This window comes from Sander lucioperca, chromosome 24 (genome assembly GCF_008315115.2).
Source record: "Sander lucioperca isolate FBNREF2018 chromosome 24, SLUC_FBN_1.2, whole genome shotgun sequence".
Taxonomy (NCBI): Eukaryota; Metazoa; Chordata; class Actinopteri; order Perciformes; family Percidae; genus Sander; species Sander lucioperca.
In genome coordinates, this window is record NC_050196.1 from 8,518,630 (window position 1) to 8,525,031 (window position 6,402).

General features: G+C 38.9%; 1 long non-coding RNA gene across 1 annotated transcript; it reads right to left on the bottom strand.

Annotated features, from left to right (window-relative positions):
* Nucleotides 1–674: 674 nt before the first annotated feature.
* LOC118494462 lies at nt 675–3,411 on the bottom strand. Its single transcript, XR_004896599.1, has 2 exons — nt 2,807–3,411; nt 675–1,404 (listed from the first exon to the last, which is right to left on the bottom strand). It is a non-coding gene; the product is annotated as an uncharacterized LOC118494462 (long non-coding RNA).
* Nucleotides 3,412–6,402: the final 2,991 nt, after the last annotated feature.

Consider the following 6,402-nt stretch of genomic DNA (forward strand, 5'->3'; position numbering starts at 1 on the left):
TAGCTCAGTGTGATGGAATGCTGGTTAAAAGAACACAATAGTTGTGAGTTCAATACTTGTGAGGAGCACACCTTATGATGAGGTTCAACACCCAGGAATACAAGGTCCTTCACACAGGAGTCTGGGGTTCTTGTCCCACGTGTCATGGAAAAGTACTTTCCAAAACTCAACTGTCTGAGTCTCCATAAAGATGACGAGGACAGTTGGGATTAGGAAAGTACTTAACTGTGACAGGTGGGACATGAACCCCGGTCTCCTGGGTGAAATTCCTGTGTTGTCTTTATGACACTTAGAGAAAAATTCATTGTTGCAGTCGGCAAAAGGTTAGGTGCGCACAACCCCGTCGGGGTTGTGCGCACCTTTTAAGACAGTTGGGGAAACCCTGGTGGCAGTCGGAGTACTTTGCTACTCCCTGACTGCTACCAGGATTTCTCCAGCTGTCTAAACCCCAATGCCGCCCCGAAGGGGCGGCATTGGGGTTGCTGGTGGGCACCACCCCCTATTACCTTGCACACGTCCTGCTGGGGCACGCTGGACGTGAACCCGGGTCTCCTGGGTGAAGGGCTGATGCTTATTCGACTCTGCCACCACCTCAGCCGCCACCTCCAGCAATTACAGTACGCAGTTAAGACGAACTTTTGGGTTTAGGAAAGAAAGAAATTTTCTGTGAAATGCAGGATACAAACCCTGGTCAGTCAGGGTGATTGAACCCATGACCTGTGTGTCCTCTAAACAGTGTTCCATCACACTGAGCTATCTGATCTGATACTCTGCACTGGTTGGAAGTTGTATTTATCGTTCACATTTCAGAGGAGCGAGGTTGAAAAACTGTCAAGACAAATGTGGGATTTGATCCTTCAACCTCAGATTGTTGAGTCAGGAGCTGATCTCAGTGAGCTACTCCTGAAGCTGACATTTCAAGTTTCCATTCTATTATTGGTTGTTCACACTTTGTCCTTGTAGACTAATTGATTTCATGTGACAAATAAAACTGATTGATTAATTGGTTGATTGATGTATCTGCTAATTGATCTGTTAATTGATTGATTAATGTATTAATTGATTGGTTAATTTCTTGATTACTTAATTGATTAATTAGGAATAGCTCACTGAGATAAATTACTGACTCAATAATCTGAGATTGAAGGATTGAAACAAGCTAAGGTGACGGTTAAACTCTCATGAAGACTGGAGGTTGAGGGTTCCATCCTTCTGTGGTGCTGTCATTTTCAAAGTCTGGAAGGAGAAAAAGGAACTTAGAGAAAAGTAGAAACTAGGGTTGACGAAAAATATGTTTTAAGTCCACTTTTATGGCATGCACAGTGTGGAGTACATAATATATACTACCACTATTACTTACTTTTTTATTTAAAAAACTCATGACATACAATACTCTGCACTCATCTAGGGAGAAAAAGAGAGTTTATTGGATTATTCTGGTTCAGTAAATTTATTTTTCTTAAGGAGGAATAAATCCAGCTGACACAAAGACAAAGTGCCTAACAAATGACATGTGTGATACATATTAATATTAGGGCTGCAACCAGGAGTGAAAGAAGGCTGGTGTGCTGCGATACTGTGGATTGGTTACTCTGCTTAGAAAAGTACTTTACACATAAAGCTCTTATAAATATAATATGGTGCAATAAACATACACATTCTTTCTGCCTGCATGACTACTTTTACTTTAGATACTTCCTGTACATTTAGCAGTATATAAAACATCTTAAAAAGCAGTCAAATAACATGTTTAGATTATGCATAGACTATTATAGTTACTATTAGTTATTGTAATCTAATAATATATTATAAAATAACTGATGTGGGCCATTCTTCTGCATAATCAGTACTTTTAGTTTTGATACTTTAAGTACACGTTGCTGAAAATATTTGTGTACTTTCAACTAACTAACATATTTCAATGCATGGCTCTTGTATTTGAGTTTCTTTACGCTGGTTTCGTTTCTTTTACTCCACAATCTGAATAATTATATAAAGTCATAGAGTAAATGGTTTGAGTGAATTTTTTTTTTATGGTTCCTGCTTCTTTTATCAGTTTGACTGATTCAATGAATTCACATTTTTTTGCATTTAGTACTTTGAATACGTCAAATACATTTTCCTGATTGTACATACTTTTATTCAGGTAACATTTCCAATGCAGGACCTTTATCTGTAACAGAGTATTTCTACAGTATGGTATTATAGTTCTGCTAAGTAAAGGATCTGAATATTTCCTCCACTGCTGGTTTTAGTCTTTATTTCACCATGTAGCCAAATACGTGTAACTTATATTAATGAAGCCATCTTTTTTTCAACAGCAGAGGAAACTGATGTGTTTGTTTTGTTTTACACCAACAAGGCAGGTTGAACACTATTAAAATCCCTCTGTGTCTGATAGTTAAACATTACATATCTAAAATTAAACTATAACAAATATAAGAAAATAATACATATTAACAATATAAATTAATATAAATGGTCTTCAATAAAAGTTAGTATATTCAAACTATTCATTTGTACAGGCTGCCTTTATAAAAGTATTTTGTTTTGTTTGAGGAGACTGATGTGTAATCAACATACATGAAGGGGTGAAGGTACGTCATCGTGACGTAGGTTTTATACAAGGAAGTGGATGTGAGTGTGCTGGCTAACACATTCTGGCTAGCTACATAGCTTTAATTTACAGCTTTTACGCAGCGTGTTAGCGGCACTTCTAGCGGTAAATCTGACTCAAGCGTTTAAACAGCAACACCGTGTAAAAGTCTAACGTTACCAACAACACACAACTCGTTAGGTCACTTACTAAATGGTGAGCCAGGAGCACGCGCAGGTGGATAGCGAGTCTGGTAACTGAAGAGAACATGTCTGCAAGTTATCCCACACCAGTTTACTGTATAGACAGTTAAAGGAAGAGGAGACTAACGACAAGTTTACGAGCCGGCGGAGGACTCTTTCCTATTGGTTGACGCCCTGGAGAAATGGTGCGTTCATCCCACCTGGGAATATCAGGGACCGCCCCCGTGATTACGTTTGTTTTTGTCTGGAGAAGGGCAGTGGCTCAGGAGTGCTGTCAGCTTTTCTGGCATCAGTGGTTGGACCTTCAGCTCTATAACTGAGTTTAAAGAAAAGACAATTTCCATGCCCAGCCAATACAGCTTACTTATTGTAAATGCATAGGAAGAAAAATCTTAAATAGAACCATGCATTTCTCTCTCAGTTGCACTGATGTGAGTCCTGCAGCAGCACAGTGCACAGCAAAGACAGCTCCCTGTAACAATGTTTCACTGCAGCCTGTCAACACATCACTGGGGAGACTTTTATATTCACGTCAGGTATTCATGCTTTAAATGTGCAAGTTTCTGAATTGTATAGGTGGTTTTCCTTTCCTTCCTTTTTATTCTTTAGGCAGAGTGTCTCCTGCCCCGCTTAAGTGGAAAAGTGGACGTCTTTCCCTTCAACCCTCCCTATGTGGTCACACCTTCAGAAGAGGTGGTACAGACTCACACTTGGATTTATCGGCCTGACAGATATATTGGTCCGCCTCATTAACAGACGTCACTGCCGATAATGATTTTTCTGTGCCGAGACAACAGCCCATTTATCGGCCTGACCGACGTATCAGTCAAGCTTTTGTTTTTATAGATGGATGCAGGGCCGTCCTGGAGTCGTAGTCCCTCTGCTCCATGTCCGTGGAGGACAACGCAAACCTGGACTCACTTCATAATGTTATACCATCAGAAATGTGTGTGAAATGTCATAATTAGCGTAGGATTTCTTGAGTTATGGCCAAAAATGCATTTTGTGAGATCACAGTGGTCACACAGGTCATCAGTGCATCCTCGAGTCCAAGTGTACATTCCCCACACACACACACACACACACACTTTGAAAGACGCAACAATGATTCACTGCAGCCTGTCATCACTTCATCACATGAGCCCTTTACATTCTCATTTCAGGTATTTACATGCTTTAAGTGCAAGGTTTTAACTTTAAAGATGGGTTTCCTTTCCTTCCTTTTTAGGGGGTTTCACCTGCATCGCTTACGTGGCAAAGTCTGTCCATCCGGTGCTTCCATAGGAGCTAAACAAACATGGAATGGTCACAAATAAATCCTCTAAACAGATTAGAACTTTGAAGTGACTGGAAAACAGGACACAGTATTGTCTGCAAGGACAAATGTTAACTGCAGAGGAAAGCTTTAAAGGATACATCAGACAACTGGTGTGAAAGCTCAGAGCATGAGAAACAAATGCCACACAAAACAACTCCCTGCATTCACCCAAGCAGCTTTAATAATGAAATAATAGATTCAGCTACACATTCAAAAATTCTTAATTACATCAACATACTTTCTCCAGATAACATTACAAATTGGACTGCCATGACCTTTTGTTTTATTTATTTAGATGTGCAACTCCATTTTCTTTAAAGCTACAATTGTAATGTAATTTTGTTCCAAGTATGATGCTATACACAAGTCCAATTATGGACATGACAATCTAAAAAAGAAATATTAAAGTTTGGGGTATTGGAACAGTAAAAAGTTACCTAGTTAGTGTCTCTTTAGCATTATAAAACCAGTTTTAAGTATCCTCAAGAGGGGCTCCTCATGAGCCAGACACACCAGCTTTACACCAAATTCTTCCAGCATGTGAACGACGGTGCCATCAAACTCTGCTCAGATCCCGTACCGTTTGCGGTCCACAACCTGAGTTGGGTTAGGATCAGACACACAAACACAACTGCATCAACAGAATTTAGGCTTCTGTTGAGTTTCAGTAAATGTATTATTCTTGATTCTTCAAGATGCAGAAGTTGTCATGCAGCTCGACTACTGCAAGTTCTTCCAACAAGTGTAACCCAAAAAGGACTCAACTGGTTCCAACTACAACCTTTAGAATGAACACCAAGGGAAAAGACCATACAGTTAACGAGTTTTCAGATTCATCAGACTGATTTTCAGATCTTACCAATCTGTGAAAAGGACAGCAACTAGTCTGGCACATGGCTGTTTTGTTTTGTGTGAAGCACTTTGTGACAATGGTGTTGATAAGTGTTACAAATAAACTCATTATTATTATTAATAATATTTACCAGTGTCTGGATGCCGGCGAGCGATGCTCTCTTCTGGCCCTGAGCTCCAGGTCTGTTGGAGTCTTCTCTATCAGCGCCTGCAGACAAACATACCAGAGGATTTTTAAGACAGGTCGTGAGGACAACAGTTGTAGACGCACACACAACTTGTTTCCAACTATGTTCCTGTCAGATACAGTGGTGGGATAATTCAATCAATCAGCCATTAATCTATAAATGATCACTCACGAAATATGCTGTCCCACCGGTGGTAGAATGTCTTATTGGAGAGGAGTGGATGGGACTTTGTTCTGTTTTTCACTCTTTGGCAGAATTTGCCAAAATGTAAACAAAGCAGGCTCAAATTGTAGTCCCCAGCTAATTCACTGATTAGATAGCAACAATATATGTGTTGACGTTGAAGTTGCTTTGACTTAAAAAAAAACAAAACAAAAAAACCTGTTGACCATCAGTGAGCAGCCAACAGCAGTTAGAAGTAGGCTACCTGCTTTTCAACACTAGATGTCAGGCTTCACACAGGTCCTTTTAACTGGCTAAAACTACTCTGATTTTATAGTGATGCTCCCAAGTCCCCAAATGTATGTATATTTCCTGGTTAATGATTAGAAACTCAAGAAAATAAAAAAAATAAAAAATCAACAAAATACACCACACTACAACATTGATTATGGTAAATATATATATCTATACATATAGATATATATACTGTAGACAACTTTAGAACGACTTTTATTTTGAAAAAAAAAAATGTTTTAAGTCACTTGTAGCTTTGCCTTAAACACAATCACCTCCAATTTCATGTAGTTTTCTTAAATTCCTTTTTATAAATTAGAATGGTATATTATGCATGCAATACCGCATTAGCCGCTTAGGTTCTCATCTTCCACAGAAAAAAAAAAGATTCAACACAAAAATCCCTTAAAAGTCCAGATGAAGCTGCTTGGAAAAGGGTGGTTGGAGAAGCCCCAGCATGAAGCGATGTACACAGTTTGCGGTTGCATAGTACAGTACATGAAGTTCCTCATTTTAAAACAGCATGCCGCTTTGTATTGCACATTACTGAAACTTTGTATACTGGACCTTGCTGTTGTTCCAAGTGTCCCACATGGGTCGTCATCGTCTCATTTCAGCACATTATACAGCAAATAGCATCTCTCAAAGACATTATGTACATTTATTTGTTATAAAAATAATCACCAGCAAATATTCATCTATTACTTTTCTACTGGAATAAATATTTGTTCTTTTGCTTATTGTGTTTTCTTTTCCTCTTTTGTTTTACACTTTACCAAATAAAATTCT